At 44.2% G+C, this 20,293-nt stretch overlaps 2 long non-coding RNA genes across 2 annotated transcripts; one reads left to right on the plus strand and one right to left on the minus strand.

Annotated features, from left to right (window-relative positions):
- Positions 1–660: 660 nt before the first annotated feature.
- Positions 661–5,231, plus strand: LOC308280586. Its single transcript, XR_013961758.1, has 3 exons — positions 661–772; positions 3,948–4,087; positions 4,908–5,231. It is a non-coding gene; the product is annotated as an uncharacterized lncRNA (long non-coding RNA).
- A 5,198-nt stretch (positions 5,232–10,429) lies between these two features.
- Positions 10,430–15,012, minus strand: LOC308280585. Its single transcript, XR_013961757.1, has 3 exons — positions 14,901–15,012; positions 11,574–11,713; positions 10,430–10,753 (listed from the first exon to the last, which is right to left on the minus strand). It is a non-coding gene; the product is annotated as an uncharacterized lncRNA (long non-coding RNA).
- Positions 15,013–20,293: the final 5,281 nt, after the last annotated feature.

Below are 20,293 nucleotides of genomic sequence, written 5' to 3' on the forward strand. Positions count from 1 at the left end.
ACCTTTATTCTCAGTGTTATATGCAATATTTTACGAAAGTTTCTGCATTATATTGTTCACTGATACAAGACTGACAGTCTTATTATAATTATCTTCAAAATAGCGTTGGTACTTTCTCCCTTTTTAGTCCTTACGTCAACATAAACATTCAGATTTCAAAGATACGGCGTTTGCTCAATAGCCAAGGATGTTACAATTATGGACGGCCCCTCACATGTACGCATAATGTTCCGTGTTGTTTAATAATAATCATTTTTGATCCGATCGGTGGCTTTTAACAACGCGACCCCATCGGCCGTTGGGGTGTATTGCACCTTATAACTCCTATCACTGATCTGATTAAAATGCTTTTTACTAAACAATACAGAATGCACTCGTGCCGAGGTTGGGCCGTATATAATTGTAACATCTGTAGCCCCGGGGAAATAACTCTATATTTGAAATCTGAACGTCTTTGTAGATGTACGGAGGGAGAACGTGCAAAGATTATTTTTTTGAAGATATCACGTTGGGAATGCGATTGATCCCAGGCTGAGACTGACTACTGTATCCGGTTATTTCCACGCGTTACGACGCGTTGGCACAGACAGAGTATTTCCGTATCCTGTCCAGGGCGGAAGTAATGTGTAACGCGAAATTATCACACTCAGACTGAACCACCCGGGACCAACCAGGAGGCTAAAACAGAGGCTCGTGGATTGTTGTTTAACTCGTTTCACAAGAGAAAAGAAGCTCGCTTTCGTGGATATCTTCATATAGCGACTCCATTCAGGTAAGAGACAATAGGCATCATCTAGAATGACTCAATGGGGGTGTATTGTTAAAATGTTAGGCTGTTCTACAGTAGGTCTGTAATGTTTTTTCTTTACCTTGCAACACATGCTAACTCTCATGCTAACTGAAAGCTATTAAAGCTAACAACAACAACAGCTCCCTCCCTCAGCCAGGGACCCCTTCTTAGCTGAGAGAGAGATGAAGCAGGGACCCCTTAGCTGAGAGAGCAGGGACCCCTTAGTTGAGAGAGAGATGAAGCAGGGACCCCTTAGCTGAGAGAGAGATGAAGCAGGGACCCCTTAGTTGAGAGAGAGATGAAGCAGGGACCCCTTAGCTGAGAGAGAGATGAAGCAGGGACCCCTTAGTTGAGAGAGAGATGAAGCAGGGACCCCTTAGTTGAGAGAGAGATGAAGCAGGGACCCCTTAGCTGAGAGAGAGATGAAGCAGGGACCCCTTAGCTGAGAGAGATGAAGCAGGGACCCCTTAGCTGAGAGAGAGATGAAGCAGGGACCCCTTAGCTGAGAGAGATGAAGCAGGGACCCCTTAGCTGAGAGAGAGATGAAGCAGGGACCCCTTAGCTGAGAGAGATGAAGCAGGGACCCCTTAGCTGAGAGAGATGAAGCAGGGACCCCTTAGCTGAGAGAGAGATGAAGCAGGGACCCCTTAGCTGAGAGAGATGAAGCAGGGACCCCTTAGCCGGGAGAGATGAAGCAGGGACCCCTTAGCTGAGAGAGAGATGAAGCAGGGACCCCTTAGCTGAGAGAGAGATGAAGCAGGGGACCCCTTAGCTGAGAGAGAGATGAAGCAGGGACCCCTTAGCTGAGAGAGAGATGAAGCAGGGACCCCTTAGCTGAGAGAGAGATGAAGCAGGGACCCCTTAGCTGAGAGAGATGAAGCAGGGACCCCTTAGCTGAGAGAGAGATGAAGCAGGGACCCCTTAGCTGAGAGAGAGATGAAGCAGGGACCCCTTAGCTGAGAGAGATGAAGCAGGGACCCCTTAGCTGAGAGAGAGATGAAGCAGGGACCCCTTAGCTGAGAGAGATGAAGCAGGGACCCCTTAGCTGAGAGAGATGAAGCAGGGACCCCTTAGCTGAGAGAGAGATGAAGCAGGGACCCCTTAGCTGAGAGAGATGAAGCAGGGACCCCTTAGCCGGGAGAGATGAAGCAGGGACCCCTTCGCTGAGAGAGATGAAGCAGGGACCCCCTTAGCTGAGAGAGAGATGAAGCAGGGACCCCTTAGCTGAGAGAGAGATGAAGCAGGGACCCCTTAGCTGAGAGAGATGAAGCAGGGACCCCTTAGCTGAGAGAGATGAAGCAGGGACCCCTTAGCTGAGAGAGAGATGAAGCAGGGGACCCCTTAGCTGAGAGAGAGATGAAGCAGGGACCCCTTAGCTGAGAGAGAGATGAAGCAGGGACCCCTTAGCTGAGAGAGAGATGAAGCAGGGACCCCTTAGCTGAGAGAGATGAAGCAGGGACCCCTTAGCTGAGAGAGAGATGAAGCAGGGACCCCTTAGCTGAGAGAGAGATGAAGCAGGGACCCCTTAGCTGAGAGAGATGAAGCAGGGACCCCTTAGCTGAGAGAGAGATGAAGCAGGGACCCCTTAGCTGAGAGAGATGAAGCAGGGACCCCTTAGCTGAGAGAGATGAAGCAGGGACCCCTTAGCTGAGAGAGAGATGAAGCAGGGACCCCTTAGCTGAGAGAGATGAAGCAGGGACCCCTTAGCCGGGAGAGATGAAGCAGGGACCCCTTCGCTGAGAGAGATGAAGCAGGGACCCCCTTAGCTGAGAGAGAGATGAAGCAGGGACCCCTTAGCTGAGAGAGAGATGAAGCAGGGACCCCTTAGCTGAGAGAGATGAAGCAGGGACCCCTTAGCTGAGAGAGATGAAGCAGGGACCCCTTAGCTGAGAGAGAGATGAAGCAGGGGACCCCTTAGCTGAGAGAGAGATGAAGCAGGGACCCCTTAGCTGAGAGAGAGATGAAGCAGGGACCCCTTAGCTGAGAGAGAGATGAAGCAGGGACCCCTTAGCTGAGACCCCCCCCCTAGGGGGTCCCCGGAGTTACTACTGGGGGTCCTCCAAATCTTTGAGTGATATAAACCTTTTTTCTACTCCTTTTTTATATTAACTACTTGAACCCTAGTGTCCATATTCTGAGAACTGTAGCCCAAAATAGCAGATCTACAAGCTCACAACGCCTCAATCAGCTGTTTTTGGCAAAGACCTTTGGTGTAGAGGGGAAAAAGAGCAGACCAAGTACAGAGTGAAAGGTCAAGTTTATTAAGTATTGACAGTTCAAGTGGTTAAATATCTGAAAACACAAATTGACATGAAAATACACTGATGATTGTGCTGTCAAACAATGAAACTATATGGAATCTAATCAATCTATGAACAGGTTGTGGGGGTCCCTGCTTCAATCTCTCTCAACTAATGGGTCCTTGGCCTGAAAACGTTGTTTAATCTGTCAATTATTTAAGCAATTAATCAGATTGTGGCATTTGTTTAGCTATTACCTTATACATTCTGATTAAAGAATAGCTACACATTTGTCAGGCTAAATTGTAACCGTGTTCTTTTCAAATAGGTAATTTAAAAATAAATATTCAAGGCATATTTTTAGCAGGGTTCCCACGGTCATGAAATTACTGGAAATATTTTGAAACAGTCCTGGAAGGTCCAGGAGAAATAGCTATGCATTCTTTGAATATTAGAGGCAGAAATTGTGAAAATAGCCGATCTTCATGCTCACAACGTTGCGAGGCGTTGTGAGCATGTAGATCTGCTATTTTCACAATAGAACAGTGTTATACAACATTTCTCAACTCTTTAGTGCTCGTCAGGGTGCCGGGTCCCCAGTAAAAACATGATTATTTCGGGGTCACGGCCTGAAAAGGTTGAGAACCACTGGCATACACTACCTGTCTTTGGGCATTGTGCATAGGAGTAAGCAACATGTTATTGAGCTGAATTATTGTTATATAGTCCTGTATATTGGGTTAAATATTCTGGAAAAGTTTTGGAAATTAATTGGAAAACATTTGTGGGAACCCTGAGTAATGTGTGTGTGTGTGTGTGTGTGTGTGTGTGTGTGTGTGTGTGTGTGTGTGTGTGTGTGTGTGTGTGTGTGTTTGTGTTTGTGTTTGTGTGTTTGTGTGTGTGTGTATTACTACCAGCGGGGCATCCTGGCCTACCAGTTCAAAGAAAGGCCCAAGAACATTCGCTTCATCGACGAGGAAGATGCAGGCTGCCACGGTGCCCCAGCCCCACAGACCAGCTACGTCACCATCATCCCAGCCAACCCCATAAGCACCAGGTAGGCCTGTCACAATTATTACCAGGGTTCCCACGGTCATGAAATTCCTGGAAATATTTTGAGATTAGAATCATATTTTTCCAGTACTGGAAAAGTTTTGGAATTGATCAAGGCTCCTGGAAGGCCCTGGAAAAAATAGCTATGCATTGTCTTTGGTTATTGATTTGGTTAATACCTCTGAAATGGCAAATTAAACATGGGCCAAATTGTCAAATATTAGAGCCAGAAATTGTGAAAATAGCCGATCTACATGCTCACAACGTCTCGCAGCGCAGTTTTGGAAATTAATTGATAAAAAGCTGTGGGAACCCTGTTTTAGTTCTTTAGCACGGTATTAATAGAAATTCCAGCGATTATGTGCCGATTTGATTACGATTACTAAACTAGTAAGACGCCTCAGGGCGACAATTCTTGGCCATCTGGCCAGTGATGTATATCGGACCAGTTACCCATATACTATATGGAGATCCATGTACTGTACGTCCCTTTTATGCCCATACATGGAGATCCCTGTCTGAACCAGCCGCACATAATATGGGCTGTCTTCCTCCACATATGGGCAATTCCATTATGCAGTTCTGTTAGATATGGGCTTAATCAGGAATCTCCATATATGGGCATAAAAGATTCTGGGGAATACCCATATATGGACTTTTACATAGGTGATGTCACCGGATGTATCAAGGGAACCAACCCATATGTAAAAATGTGTACACACACACGTCTACACGGAGATAAGCTGTGACATTTCTCATGGCAACCTTAAGTCGCAATTAGTTGGGGCACTCCAAATTTACACAAACTCTGTTTTTCTCCACAGATGAAGCCCAAACATGCCAGGAAGGTCAACGTTGCGGCTGACTCTGGATTGCCACAGTGACCTCCGAGAGAGCAGCATGGATCTGTCTACAGCAGGATCAGCATGTGCGACCACTGGAGCACTTTTGGACTGAACTCTTTACATTTGGATTTGGTGGACAGATTTGTGGAGTATTTATCTGCAACTGCCTGAGGACAATGAAACAAAATGGACTTCCAGGAGCTGCTCACCAGCTTCTACCGGAATGGAGAGCACCTCCCACGGTCACCAGCCCATTCGCCTATAACTTATTCGCCTTAACAGATTTCGCTCTTTCACCGTGCATGGAGGAGAGTCTTTTCACGGCCGTTGAAGAGCCATTTCGCCTAAATGTTCAAGGGTCCGTCTTTTTTATCCATTTTGCCTGGCTGCCACGCTGTGGGCAGACAGACAGACAGGTAGACAGACAGACAGACAGACAGACAGACAGACAGACAGAATTTGGCACAGAGCAGAGGAGCGCGAACCAGACACCACTTCACCATAATAAAGCAGCAGTAGTAGGCTATCTTCCAAATCAAATTGTCAGGAGGACATCATGTCATGACTCATGACCTTGCGCAGCAGTGCACGTATCAATTAATTAATTATTTAGACACTGATTCCAAAGCTCTAATCTGTATGTCTGCTCAATTCTGCTGTAAACATAATGTTGGCCTTCGTTCCATTTTGGGGGCTGGGCGGCCAACAAAGTAAATCGTCACTGTCGGGCAGAAACCTTGTATCTCCAAGTTTCAAATGTGTACATTTTTTCGCAAAGCCCTGCTTCATCAAACAAGGCTGTCGCACAAAAGTAGTGAAAACAGCCGATCTACAAGCACACAACGCCTCTTTAATTACTTTATTAAATGATAAATACAAAACAAACGGTTTTCTACCCGACAACGACAAATTATAACTCAAGTAATTGGCCCACTGGCTTGTCACTTGTCATGATCTGAAATGGCAAATCTTTGAGTAGCAGCAGCGCTATGGAGAGAGATCTCTCTCTATAGCGCGCAATTAGGGCCTCCAACTATTTTTCCCGGGCTGAATCAGGGGCCCAGCACGTCCCTGGTTCTCAACCTGTGGGTCAGTACTCTGTTAACTGTTACTCTTGTTGCATCGAGGGCAGACGTTTTGAAAATGGTGCATTATCTTGTGGAAGAATACATGGAAAATATATATATAAGCTGTATCACAATACACAATCTTATCACGATTCTTTCTCATGTTGGTTTTTATGTTTATCTTTCAAGTTACTTAACAGTCAACCTCCTACAAGATAACAAAAAATAAAAGGGAAAAAGGATGAGGTTTGACAACTACTGATTTAGACGAAATTGCTAATTCTCTGTATTAACAATTCAACATGCATTGTATCACGATATATACTGTATATAATATATCTGAAGAGGCGTATCAACGATATGTATCACCAAATGCCAATTGTCTTTGTAAGCTTCAGGTGGTTGTTATGGTAACGCCTGCTGTCAATCAAATTGTTGCCTTCATCTGTCAATCACTGTTGGTTTTCGACCGTGTTATGCTGTGCTGGTGCTTTTGTTTTAAGATCTTTTGCATGTTACTGTTTTTGTATCAATAAATGATTTTTCATATCCAACTTAATATCTACTCTCTGGACTTACTAACCACACACTACATGCGTGTATGTTTTATGCTTGTTTATGCTTGTTTATGCTCGCTTATTGGTAAGCCGTGAGTCAGATGATAAACCTTTGTGCTGTATACAGTATGTCTGCTTTACAGTAACAATTAGTGTGCTATTACATAGTAATAATGCAGTGATACAACTAAGCAGTTAAAATTAGCCAAAAATAGCAGATCTACAAGCTCACAATGCCTCGCGCTGCGAGGCCGTGTGAGTTTGTAGATCGGCTATATTCGGCAAAGAGTTTTGTGTCGTGGAGAAAAAGAGCAGACCAAGTACAGAGTGAAAGGTCAAGTTTATTAAGTATTGACGGTTCAAGTGGTTACAGTAAATACTCTGATGATTTTGCTGTCAAACAATGGAACTATGGAATCACTGAAAAGGTTATAGGGACCTCCTTGGCCTGAAAACGTTTAACGTTGAACCCAGAACCTTAGAAGATATGCTATTTTCAACTAGCCAATGAACAACAGATGTTGATACTACCCTGTAGTATTTAGGATGGGGACCCCTGTATCTGAGGGGACTACCCATAACTACAAAGGTTCATTAGTCCTACATTGGTTAGGGTTAAGTTTAGGGTTAGAATTCACCAGGTAAGCATTCACTAGTTTCGGACTAATGGGCTGTAGGGTTAGGGTTATCAAATCGTCAGACTTTTCTTTGTTCTCTCTCTCTCTCTCGCTGAACAATCTGTTATAATGTCGGTCTTTGATTATGGTGATGTGCTGTGTACATGCATGCCTCACTCTCCACACTGAAGCCTCTTGATGCTGTCTACCACCGTGCCTTGCGGTTTATAACTGGTGATGATTATCTTACCCATCATTGTTTATTATATGAAAAAGTAGGTTGGCCATCTCTCACAGTTCATAGAGAGCAACACTGTATTTTATTTATTTTAGGCCTTCTGTGGTAAACTTCCTTTGTATTTATCCACATTGGTAGAACCAATAGTCACTGGACATGCAACTCGCTCACAGGTATTCATTAGGTATTCCTGTCCAACTATGAATAGTGAGCAAGGAAAGACGGCCTTCAAGTATTATGCTCCACACAAGTGGGATAAACTTCAGGAATCTCTGAAACTGGTTCGATTGGTCTCTAGGGACATTTAAAGTGCTCCTTGAGGGCACACTACATAGTGAATGCACATGTTTTGTGTAAGAACTATATTATATGTTATGTACTTCCTGCATCTGTAACGTTATACTGTGGTTTGATTGTCTATTGTATTTTACATTGCTTGTGTGGTTTTTTATGATGTGATCAGGGTGTCCTTGAAAAAGAGAGCTTGCTCTCAATGGGCTCCCCTGAATTAATAAAGGAAAAAGAAAGAAAGAAAGAACTTCATTAAGTTTTATGTATTTATGATAAGATGTCATTATACACTATGAACTTCATTATAAACTTCATAAAGCTCAGATAAAGTTGTGTAATACCCATTGTATATCTATATCTGGCTCTCTGTTATGCCCATATTTGGTGTTCTGTGCCCATGCCAGTCTGTGACAACTCCGTGATGTCAGTCATTTTGGGCACTGTTTAGTATCAGTGATGTCAGTCATGACAAATATAATTTGTGCATTGTTTCAGTATGCGGCTATTACCATGGTGGTGGGTGGTGACACTGTTTAGTATCAGTGCAGACAGACGGCGGACAGGGTTAGGGTTAGGGTTAGGGTTAGGACATCCTAATGTCCAAAAGGACATTCAGTCTATTAACAGATACAGTAGATGGGGCGTGCAGCGTTTTTTAATGTTATTAGTCCGATGTCCCATTAGTCCGAGGCTGGTGAATGCTAACCTGCCGACGCTGGTGAATGATTAACTGCTGACACTGGTGAATATTAACCTGCCGACGATGGTGAATGATAACCTATAGTGAATGATAACCATAGACTCCACACCCTCCTATCTAACATCAGGGTCTACAGAGCTCTACAGTGTTGTGTGCTAAACCCTCCACTATCACCTATCTAATATCAGGGTCTACAGAGCTCTACAGCAGAGGTCTTCAATGTGTTCAGGCCAAGGACCCTTTAGTTGAGAGAGAAATGAAGCAGGGACCCCTATAACCTTTTCAGTGATTCCATAATTCCATTATTTGACAGCAAAATCATCAGAGTATTTACTGTAACCACTTGAACCGTCAATACTTAATAAACTTGACCTTTCACTCTGTACTTGGTCTGCTCTTTTTCTCCACGACACAAAACTCTTTGCCGAATATAGCCGATCTACAAACTCACACGGCCTCGCAGCGCGAGGCATTGTGAGCTTGTAGATCTGCTATTTTTGGCTAATTTTAACTGCTTAGTTGTATCACTGCATTATTACTATGTAATAGCACACTAATTGTTACTGTAAAGCAGACATACTGTATACAGCACAAAGGTTTATCATCTGACTCACGGCTTACCAATAAGCCCTACTGCGAGCATAAACAAGCATAAACAAGCATAAAACATACACGCATGTAGTGTGTGGTTAGTAAGTCCAGAGAGTAGATATTAAGTTGGATATGAAAAATCATTTATTGATACAAAAACAGTAACATGCAAAAGATCTTAAAACAAAAGCACCAGCACAGCATAACACGGTCGAAAACCAACAGTGATTGACAGATGAAGGCAACAATTTGATTGACAGCAGGCGTTACCATAACAACCACCTGAAGCTTACAAAGACAATTGGCATTTGGTGATACATATCGTTGATACGCCTCTTCAGATATATTATATACAGTATATATCGTGATACAATGCATGTTGAATTGTTAATACAGAGAATTAGCAATTTCGTCTAAATCAGTAGTTGTCAAACCTCATCCTTTTTCCCTTTTATTTTTTGTTATCTTGTAGGAGGTTGACTGTTAAGTAACTTGAAAGATAAACATAAAAACCAACATGAGAAAGAATCGTGATAAGATTGTGTATTGTGATACAGCTTATATATATATTTTCCATGTATTCTTCCACAAGATAATGCACCATTTTCAAAACGTCTGCCCTCGATGCAACAAGAGTAACAGTTAACAGAGTACTGACCCACAGGTTGAGAACCAGGGACGTGCTGGGCCCCTGATTCAGCCCGGGAAAAATAGTTGGAGGCCCTAATTGCGCGCTATAGAGAGAGATCTCTCTCCATAGCGCTGCTGCTACTCAAAGATTTGCCATTTCAGATCATGACAAGTGACAAGCCAGTGGGCCAATTACTTGAGTTATAATTTGTCGTTGTCGGGTAGAAAACCGTTTGTTTTGTATTTATCATTTAATAAAGTAATTAAAGAGGCGTTGTGTGCTTGTAGATCGGCTGTTTTCACTACTTTTGTGCGACAGCCTTGTTTGATGAAGCAGGGCTTTGCGAAAAAATGTACACATTTGAAACTTGGAGATACAAGGTTTCTGCCCGACAGTGACGATTTACTTTGTTGGCCGCCCAGCCCCCAAAATGGAACGAAGGCCAACATTATGTTTACAGCAGAATTGAGCAGACATACAGATTAGAGCTTTGGAATCAGTGTCTAAATAATTAATTAATTGATACGTGCACTGCTGCGCAAGGTCATGAGTCATGACATGATGTCCTCCTGACAATTTGATTTGGAAGATAGCCTACTACTGCTGCTTTATTATGGTGAAGTGGTGTCTGGTTCGCGCTCCTCTGCTCTGTGCCAAATTCTGTCTGTCTGTCTGTCTGTCTGTCTGTCTGTCTACCTGTCTGTCTGTCTGCCCACAGCGTGGCAGCCAGGCAAAATGGATAAAAAAGACGGACCCTTGAACATTTAGGCGAAATGGCTCTTCAACGGCCGTGAAAAGACTCTCCTCCATGCACGGTGAAAGAGCGAAATCTGTTAAGGCGAATAAGTTATAGGCGAATGGGCTGGTGACCGTGGGAGGTGCTCTCCATTCCGGTAGAAGCTGGTGAGCAGCTCCTGGAAGTCCATTTTGTTTCATTGTCCTCAGGCAGTTGCAGATAAATACTCCACAAATCTGTCCACCAAATCCAAATGTAAAGAGTTCAGTCCAAAAGTGCTCCAGTGGTCGCACATGCTGATCCTGCTGTAGACAGATCCATGCTGCTCTCTCGGAGGTCACTGTGGCAATCCAGAGTCAGCCGCAACGTTGACCTTCCTGGCATGTTTGGGCTTCATCTGTGGAGAAAAACAGAGTTTGTGTAAATTTGGAGTGCCCCAACTAATTGCGACTTAAGGTTGCCATGAGAAATGTCACAGCTTATCTCCGTGTAGACGTGTGTGTGTACACATTTTTACATATGGGTTGGTTCCCTTGATACATCCGGTGACATCACCTATGTAAAAGTCCATATATGGGTATTCCCCAGAATCTTTTATGCCCATATATGGAGATTCCTGATTAAGCCCATATCTAACAGAACTGCATAATGGAATTGCCCATATGTGGAGGAAGACAGCCCATATTATGTGCGGCTGGTTCAGACAGGGATCTCCATGTATGGGCATAAAAGGGACGTACAGTACATGGATCTCCATATAGTATATGGGTAACTGGTCCGATATACATCACTGGCCAGATGGCCAAGAATTGTCGCCCTGAGGCGTCTTACTAGTTTAGTAATCGTAATCAAATCGGCACATAATCGCTGGAATTTCTATTAATACCGTGCTAAAGAACTAAAACAGGGTTCCCACAGCTTTTTATCAATTAATTTCCAAAACTGCGCTGCGAGACGTTGTGAGCATGTAGATCGGCTATTTTCACAATTTCTGGCTCTAATATTTGACAATTTGGCCCATGTTTAATTTGCCATTTCAGAGGTATTAACCAAATCAATAACCAAAGACAATGCATAGCTATTTTTTCCAGGGCCTTCCAGGAGCCTTGATCAATTCCAAAACTTTTCCAGTACTGGAAAAATATGATTCTAATCTCAAAATATTTCCAGGAATTTCATGACCGTGGGAACCCTGGTAATAATTGTGACAGGCCTACCTGGTGCTTATGGGGTTGGCTGGGATGATGGTGACGTAGCTGGTCTGTGGGGCTGGGGCACCGTGGCAGCCTGCATCTTCCTCGTCGATGAAGCGAATGTTCTTGGGCCTTTCTTTGAACTGGTAGGCCAGGATGCCCCGCTGGTAGTAATACACACACACACAAACACACAAACACAAACACAAACACACACACACACACACACACACACACACACACACACACACACACACACACACACACACACACACACACACACACACACACATTACTCAGGGTTCCCACAAATGTTTTCCAATTAATTTCCAAAACTTTTCCAGAATATTTAACCCAATATACAGGACTATATAACAATAATTCAGCTCAATAACATGTTGCTTACTCCTATGCACAATGCCCAAAGACAGGTAGTGTATGCCAGTGGTTCTCAACCTTTTCAGGCCGTGACCCCGAAATAATCATGTTTTTACTGGGGACCCGGCACCCTGACGAGCACTAAAGAGTTGAGAAATGTTGTATAACACTGTTCTATTGTGAAAATAGCAGATCTACATGCTCACAACGCCTCGCAACGTTGTGAGCATGAAGATCGGCTATTTTCACAATTTCTGCCTCTAATATTCAAAGAATGCATAGCTATTTCTCCTGGACCTTCCAGGACTGTTTCAAAATATTTCCAGTAATTTCATGACCGTGGGAACCCTGCTAAAAATATGCCTTGAATATTTATTTTTAAATTACCTATTTGAAAAGAACACGGTTACAATTTAGCCTGACAAATGTGTAGCTATTCTTTAATCAGAATGTATAAGGTAATAGCTAAACAAATGCCACAATCTGATTAATTGCTTAAATAATTGACAGATTAAACAACGTTTTCAGGCCAAGGACCCATTAGTTGAGAGAGATTGAAGCAGGGACCCCCACAACCTGTTCATAGATTGATTAGATTCCATATAGTTTCATTGTTTGACAGCACAATCATCAGTGTATTTTCATGTCAATTTGTGTTTTCAGATATTTAACCACTTGAACTGTCAATACTTAATAAACTTGACCTTTCACTCTGTACTTGGTCTGCTCTTTTTCCCCTCTACACCAAAGGTCTTTGCCAAAAACAGCTGATTGAGGCGTTGTGAGCTTGTAGATCTGCTATTTTGGGCTACAGTTCTCAGAATATGGACACTAGGGTTCAAGTAGTTAATATAAAAAAGGAGTAGAAAAAAGGTTTATATCACTCAAAGATTTGGAGGACCCCCAGTAGTAACTCCGGGGACCCCCTAGGGGGGGGGTCTCAGCTAAGGGGTCCCTGCTTCATCTCTCTCTCAGCTAAGGGGTCCCTGCTTCATCTCTCTCTCAGCTAAGGGGTCCCTGCTTCATCTCTCTCTCAGCTAAGGGGTCCCCTGCTTCATCTCTCTCTCAGCTAAGGGGTCCCTGCTTCATCTCTCTCAGCTAAGGGGTCCCTGCTTCATCTCTCTCAGCTAAGGGGTCCCTGCTTCATCTCTCTCTCAGCTAAGGGGTCCCTGCTTCATCTCTCTCTCAGCTAAGGGGGTCCCTGCTTCATCTCTCTCAGCGAAGGGGTCCCTGCTTCATCTCTCCCGGCTAAGGGGTCCCTGCTTCATCTCTCTCAGCTAAGGGGTCCCTGCTTCATCTCTCTCTCAGCTAAGGGGTCCCTGCTTCATCTCTCTCAGCTAAGGGGTCCCTGCTTCATCTCTCTCAGCTAAGGGGTCCCTGCTTCATCTCTCTCTCAGCTAAGGGGTCCCTGCTTCATCTCTCTCAGCTAAGGGGTCCCTGCTTCATCTCTCTCTCAGCTAAGGGGTCCCTGCTTCATCTCTCTCTCAGCTAAGGGGTCCCTGCTTCATCTCTCTCAGCTAAGGGGTCCCTGCTTCATCTCTCTCTCAGCTAAGGGGTCCCTGCTTCATCTCTCTCTCAGCTAAGGGGTCCCTGCTTCATCTCTCTCTCAGCTAAGGGGTCCCCTGCTTCATCTCTCTCTCAGCTAAGGGGTCCCTGCTTCATCTCTCTCAGCTAAGGGGTCCCTGCTTCATCTCTCTCAGCTAAGGGGTCCCTGCTTCATCTCTCTCTCAGCTAAGGGGTCCCTGCTTCATCTCTCTCTCAGCTAAGGGGGTCCCTGCTTCATCTCTCTCAGCGAAGGGGTCCCTGCTTCATCTCTCCCGGCTAAGGGGTCCCTGCTTCATCTCTCTCAGCTAAGGGGTCCCTGCTTCATCTCTCTCTCAGCTAAGGGGTCCCTGCTTCATCTCTCTCAGCTAAGGGGTCCCTGCTTCATCTCTCTCAGCTAAGGGGTCCCTGCTTCATCTCTCTCTCAGCTAAGGGGTCCCTGCTTCATCTCTCTCAGCTAAGGGGTCCCTGCTTCATCTCTCTCTCAGCTAAGGGGTCCCTGCTTCATCTCTCTCTCAGCTAAGGGGTCCCTGCTTCATCTCTCTCAGCTAAGGGGTCCCTGCTTCATCTCTCTCTCAGCTAAGGGGTCCCTGCTTCATCTCTCTCTCAGCTAAGGGGTCCCTGCTTCATCTCTCTCTCAGCTAAGGGGTCCCCTGCTTCATCTCTCTCTCAGCTAAGGGGTCCCTGCTTCATCTCTCTCTCAGCTAAGGGGTCCCTGCTTCATCTCTCCCGGCTAAGGGGTCCCTGCTTCATCTCTCTCAGCTAAGGGGTCCCTGCTTCATCTCTCTCTCAGCTAAGGGGTCCCTGCTTCATCTCTCTCAGCTAAGGGGTCCCTGCTTCATCTCTCTCAGCTAAGGGGTCCCTGCTTCATCTCTCTCTCAGCTAAGGGGTCCCTGCTTCATCTCTCTCAGCTAAGGGGTCCCTGCTTCATCTCTCTCTCAGCTAAGGGGTCCCTGCTTCATCTCTCTCAGCTAAGGGGTCCCTGCTTCATCTCTCTCTCAGCTAAGGGGTCCCTGCTTCATCTCTCTCTCAACTAAGGGGTCCCTGCTTCATCTCTCTCTCAACTAAGGGGTCCCTGCTTCATCTCTCTCTCAGCTAAGGGGTCCCTGCTTCATCTCTCTCTCAACTAAGGGGTCCCTGCTTCATCTCTCTCTCAGCTAAGGGGTCCCTGCTTCATCTCTCTCTCAACTAAGGGGTCCCTGCTCTCTCAGCTAAGGGGTCCCTGCTTCATCTCTCTCTCAGCTAAGAAGGGGTCCCTGGCTGAGGGAGGGAGCTGTTGTTGTTGTTAGCTTTAATAGCTTTCAGTTAGCATGAGAGTTAGCATGTGTTGCAAGGTAAAGAAAAAACATTACAGACCTACTGTAGAACAGCCTAACATTTTAACAATACACCCCCATTGAGTCATTCTAGATGATGCCTATTGTCTCTTACCTGAATGGAGTCGCTATATGAAGATATCCACGAAAGCGAGCTTCTTTTCTCTTGTGAAACGAGTTAAACAACAATCCACGAGCCTCTGTTTTAGCCTCCTGGTTGGTCCCGGGTGGTTCAGTCTGAGTGTGATAATTTCGCGTTACACATTACTTCCGCCCTGGACAGGATACGGAAATACTCTGTCTGTGCCAACGCGTCGTAACGCGTGGAAATAACCGGATACAGTAGTCAGTCTCAGCCTGGGATCAATCGCATTCCCAACGTGATATCTTCAAAAAAATAATCTTTGCACGTTCTCCCTCCGTACATCTACAAAGACGTTCAGATTTCAAATATAGAGTTATTTCCCCGGGGCTACAGATGTTACAATTATATACGGCCCAACCTCGGCACGAGTGCATTCTGTATTGTTTAGTAAAAAGCATTTTAATCAGATCAGTGATAGGAGTTATAAGGTGCAATACACCCCAACGGCCGATGGGGTCGCGTTGTTAAAAGCCACCGATCGGATCAAAAATGATTATTATTAAACAACACGGAACATTATGCGTACATGTGAGGGGCCGTCCATAATTGTAACATCCTTGGCTATTGAGCAAACGCCGTATCTTTGAAATCTGAATGTTTATGTTGACGTAAGGACTAAAAAGGGAGAAAGTACCAACGCTATTTTGAAGATAATTATAATAAGACTGTCAGTCTTGTATCAGTGAACAATATAATGCAGAAACTTTCGTAAAATATTGCATATAACACTGAGAATAAAGGTTATGGGAGCAGTGTTGAAAAAAACGAAACAAAAAAAAACAGCAGTCACGTGACTGACATATCGGCCGATGTGATGTAATAGAACGTTACATTATCAACAGACAGAATGTCTGATTAAAACATAGTGCCTGAACGAGAGTATGGGCATTTTCCATGGGACGTACCATAATCAACAGAGACTATGTCTGATAAAAACATAATGAGTTCCTCAGTATGGGCAATATGGCCATAATGGGCGCATTCTATGCAGTTAATAAAGGCTGATAATGGACATTCTATGTTCTGATAACGTTCGAAGCGGGTGCGGATAAACACAAGTTGACTGTGACTCTGAGCTATTAAGGATGCCAAGACCCACAGCAGTGGTGTCAGTTCAGAAACAAGCAGGGACGTGCTGGGCCCCTGATTCAGCCCGGGAAAAAGAGTTCCAGAGGACCTCATTGCGCCTCTGTAGCTGCTGCTACTCAAAGATTTGTGACAAAGTGACAAGCCAGCGGGCCAATTACATGAGTTATATTTCGTCGTTGTCAGGTGGAAACCTTGTACGTCCAAAACCGTTTGTTTTGCATTTATCATTTAACAAATGATTTAAACTAGTGAAAACAGCCGATCTACAAGCACACAACGCCTCGCACCGCGAGGCGTTGTGTGCTTGTAGATCTGCTGTTTTCACTACTTTTGTGTCTGCCCGACAGTGACGATTTACTTTGTTGGCCGCCCAGCCTCCAAAATGGAACGAAGGCCGACATTTTATTTATTTATTTTTCCTAATGGCCGGCCTGGACCAGCCAGGAATGAACCGGCCGTTCGGGAGTTGTCCCGCTTTTCCCAATAGCCAGCACGTCCCTGGAAACAAGATAAGGTATGGCAACATGACTGGTGTCTTGCATGCGCGCGAAGGCGCGCGTCATGTTGCCATACCTTAGCAACAGGCATGATACATTTATTTTAAGAGGTACATTCTATTTCCCCCCGTATCTACGGTTTCTTGGGCTGGATATGGCGGGCTGGAACGGTTGTTCAAGTGCAGATAAACTTGGCATGTTAGCAAATGTGCCACAATTAACAATAATGAATTGCACCTGTGCAGCTGACCTACAGAACCTGGGAAAGATGGGGAGAATATCAAACATATAATTTTCCAAATGTCTGTCTGTCTGTCTGTCTGTCTGAGTGAGTGTCTGTCTGAGTGTCTGTCTGTCTGTCACAGCGTTTCTCCTCAGTGGCTGGAGCAATTGATCTGAAATCGCATCACCATTAGCATATGAACACACCTAACATAACTGTGAAGCCCGTTTGTCACTTTCACAAATCATATGCTGTATATTAGCATTTTTATGGTGTATCTATATCTATTCTGCATCTAGCATCATGCAGATCGGTACACAGTATCTCTGTAGCCATTAAACGAAACGGGTATTTCTTACATTGATGCTCCTACATATTATGATGCAAGCACCAGTTAAAGTTACTTTCCATCCCTCATATACTGTGTGCACAGTGCACATCCCATAACCCACACACTGCACATCATTTCGGAGCTCATATCTTTGAACGGGTAAGGACTAATAATTATAATACCTTGTTAAAGTGACCATTTTGTTAAATTTGGTAGGCCTAGTTATTTTACTGTAATTTAACAACATAATAACCAGAACAGATAGACAAAGAGACATTCATGGATTTATATTTAAAAGTAACTTTTATTTTCCCCCCTGGACCTAGGATATGGCAGCTGCATACCCCTGCCATATCCAATTGACGCCCCTGACCCACAGATTGTCTCTGTGGGCCACTATCACCCCGCCTCCTTTCCATCCCCTTGTATACGCTCCTCTCCCTCTCAACGAAGGCGCATGGACTTATATTGTTTTCTCACACGCTGGTTGCGACCTTCAGGTCGCAGTTAATATCAAAACCTCCACCGGCTGTCAGTCTGTCTGTCTGTCGGTCACACGTCACACGTCACCCTTCTCATATCTCTGCCACCGTTGCCCCGATCCATGCCAAAATTTGCACACACACTCCTTGACTGCCAATCCACCACCCCCACTCATTTCTCACATGCCCCTCCTCTAGCGCCACCATGAGGCCGATTCTTGCAAGACTCATTTTTGGACACTGCTCCTACAGATTTTGCCCTAAAATCACCCAAAGCGGTACACAGTATCTCTACAGCACACATGGGCAACATGCGGCCCGGGGGCCGGACCCGGCCCTTTGATCATCTCAATCAGGCCCTTGAAGTCCTCAAAGAAAAACTAAATTACCCCCCCCCCCCCAAAAAAAGCGAGTAAAAAACTACATTCTAAAAGTTTGCTATAATTATGTTAATAGTTTTGAAACATTGATTTAACTTGACTCCAATTTTATATTTACCATTTGAGCATGCATACCTCTGTATGTAGTCAATGTTTTTTATTTATTTAACAGTTAAACAGTCAACCTTGAGTCCATATTTATAACAATGCAATGTGTTTTTATCAGTGACCTATGCAGAGGTGCAAGGTGCATATCAGATAAGATAAGATACAGTATACATTTATAGGCTAATTTAAAAGTTGATATGAAATTGACGCAGATTAAATTATGTAACTATAATATGTTTTATTGTAGGCCAGAGTACACCAGCGTGATACAGCTGTCTTGTTGTGAAAGGACCTCATTGTAAAGTTAGTTTGGCATGCAGTTTGAACATAATTGTTATGTGTTATGTGTTTCAAGTATCAATTAAATTGTACAATGTGTGGCCCTTCACTCACTTTATCGAGGTCCGTATGGCCCTCTGGAAATTAATGCTGCCCACCCCTGCTCTACATCTAGCGCCACCATCTGGCCGATTAAAAAAACAAACATGGATCTGTCCCATTTCCCATATTCCCTCCTGATTGGCTAACATTGCCTTCTAAAGTTTGTGTATGCGACCTGACGGTGGCTTATCTCCCGATTTAGGGAGTCTTACTGGTGTTGACTGTTTGTATGGGTAACATCTGGTGAGACAGTTGATGTATTATCTTAATGTGGTGGTCAGTAGAGGAAAATATGAAAATGATAAGAAGAAGACCTCTGCAATAAGGACCACAATATTGTGTCTGTCTGTCCTGATTAAGGAAGCCAGAGATATAGTTTTATTTGATTTTAGGGCTGGGATGTGATAAAAAAAAAAAAAAAAAAAAAGTCCCAGCCCTATTTTATTTAACCAATTTGAAATACAAGAATCTAGTGCTGGGGATGTTTTCCGCCTCGCTATTATTTTTATGATTGTGGAATATTAGAGATAAAATGTATGGGTTTTAATGTTCTATATAATTATTGTGTCGTGTAGGGATTATAGAAGACTTGGGTGATTAAATGTTTTGTTTTGATGTCAAGCTTGTGATTCATTTAGTCGCCAATAACACTTGTAAGAGTTCAGGTATGGCATCAGGGGGGAAGAATGTCTAAAGTAAACACCACCAGACCTCAGAGGCGTCAAGGGAGAGTGTTTTTTGCAGGTTGTTCAGTCCGAGTGTACCAAAGGGTGCGTTCGGAAATGCGCACCGGGTGTGTGTGTGCTCAGTGTAGTGAGTGCCTAAACCTAACCCTAATCCTAACCCTAACCTCAGTAAAACCATGCCTAAACCTAACCCTAACCCTAACCTCAGTAAAATTATGCCTAAACCTAACCCTAACCCTAACCCTAACCACACCCGGTGCACATTTCCGAACGCACCCTTTGATACACTCGGACTGAACGTCCTGCAAAAAATACTCTCCTGAGGCGTCAATTGGGTATGGCAAGCTATGGCAGCTGCCATACCTTGGCTACAGGGGGGAAATAATAAAATGTACTTTTCGTCGTGCCTGTTGCTAAGGTATGGCAACATGACTTGCATGACTTGCCATGTCTTGCACGCGCCCGAGGGCGCGCGTGTGAGACACAAGTCATGTTGCCATACCTTAGCTTTTGCTGAACTGACGCCACCACCAGACCTGGTGGCCTAATAGGCCTAATTGCTCCTCACTAATGTTCATGATAAAATGGCAATTTTCTTTTCTACTTGGTCTGTGTCTCTTAGGAGGGCTGTGGGCAGTTCAGAAATCTGTATCAGTGACATCATCGATGAGGAATCCAAACTAATAGAAACTGTAAGCTTTCTATTCCTGAAAAGTTGCAATGTTATAATGGAAGCCATCGTTCTCGCGATAAAATAAATGGAAATCTTTTTCTTTTAAATCTTGTTCAAAAAACATCTTCCAAACGATGATGAAGAAAGAAAGAAAGAAAGAAAGAAAGAAAGAAAGAAAGAAAGAAAGAAAGAAAGAAAGAAAACATACTTGCTGCTCCTCATGTACAGTAACATAGTTATAAGCAGAAACATCCTAAGTTGTTTCACAACTTTAACTCAACACTTTCAGAAGGTAGTGCTCTTTAAGAGGTGTTGACTGACAGATCAGGCATCCAATCAGGTGCTCTGGGCAGATGGCCATGTGCCGTACGTCAGGGTAGAGTTGGAGCTTCCTGTACAGAGAGACTGGGGAGTACAGACTTGCGTCCTTGGGAGTTCAGACTTCAGGGGGGGGGGGGGGGGGGGGGGGGTGAATCACAGTTTGTTTTGATGGTTCATCCTGTTGTGTTAATG

The sequence above is a fragment of the Nannobrachium achirus genome (assembly GCF_963921795.1).
Source record: "Nannobrachium achirus genome assembly, chromosome: 24".
Classification (NCBI taxonomy): Eukaryota; Metazoa; Chordata; class Actinopteri; order Myctophiformes; family Myctophidae; genus Nannobrachium; species Nannobrachium achirus.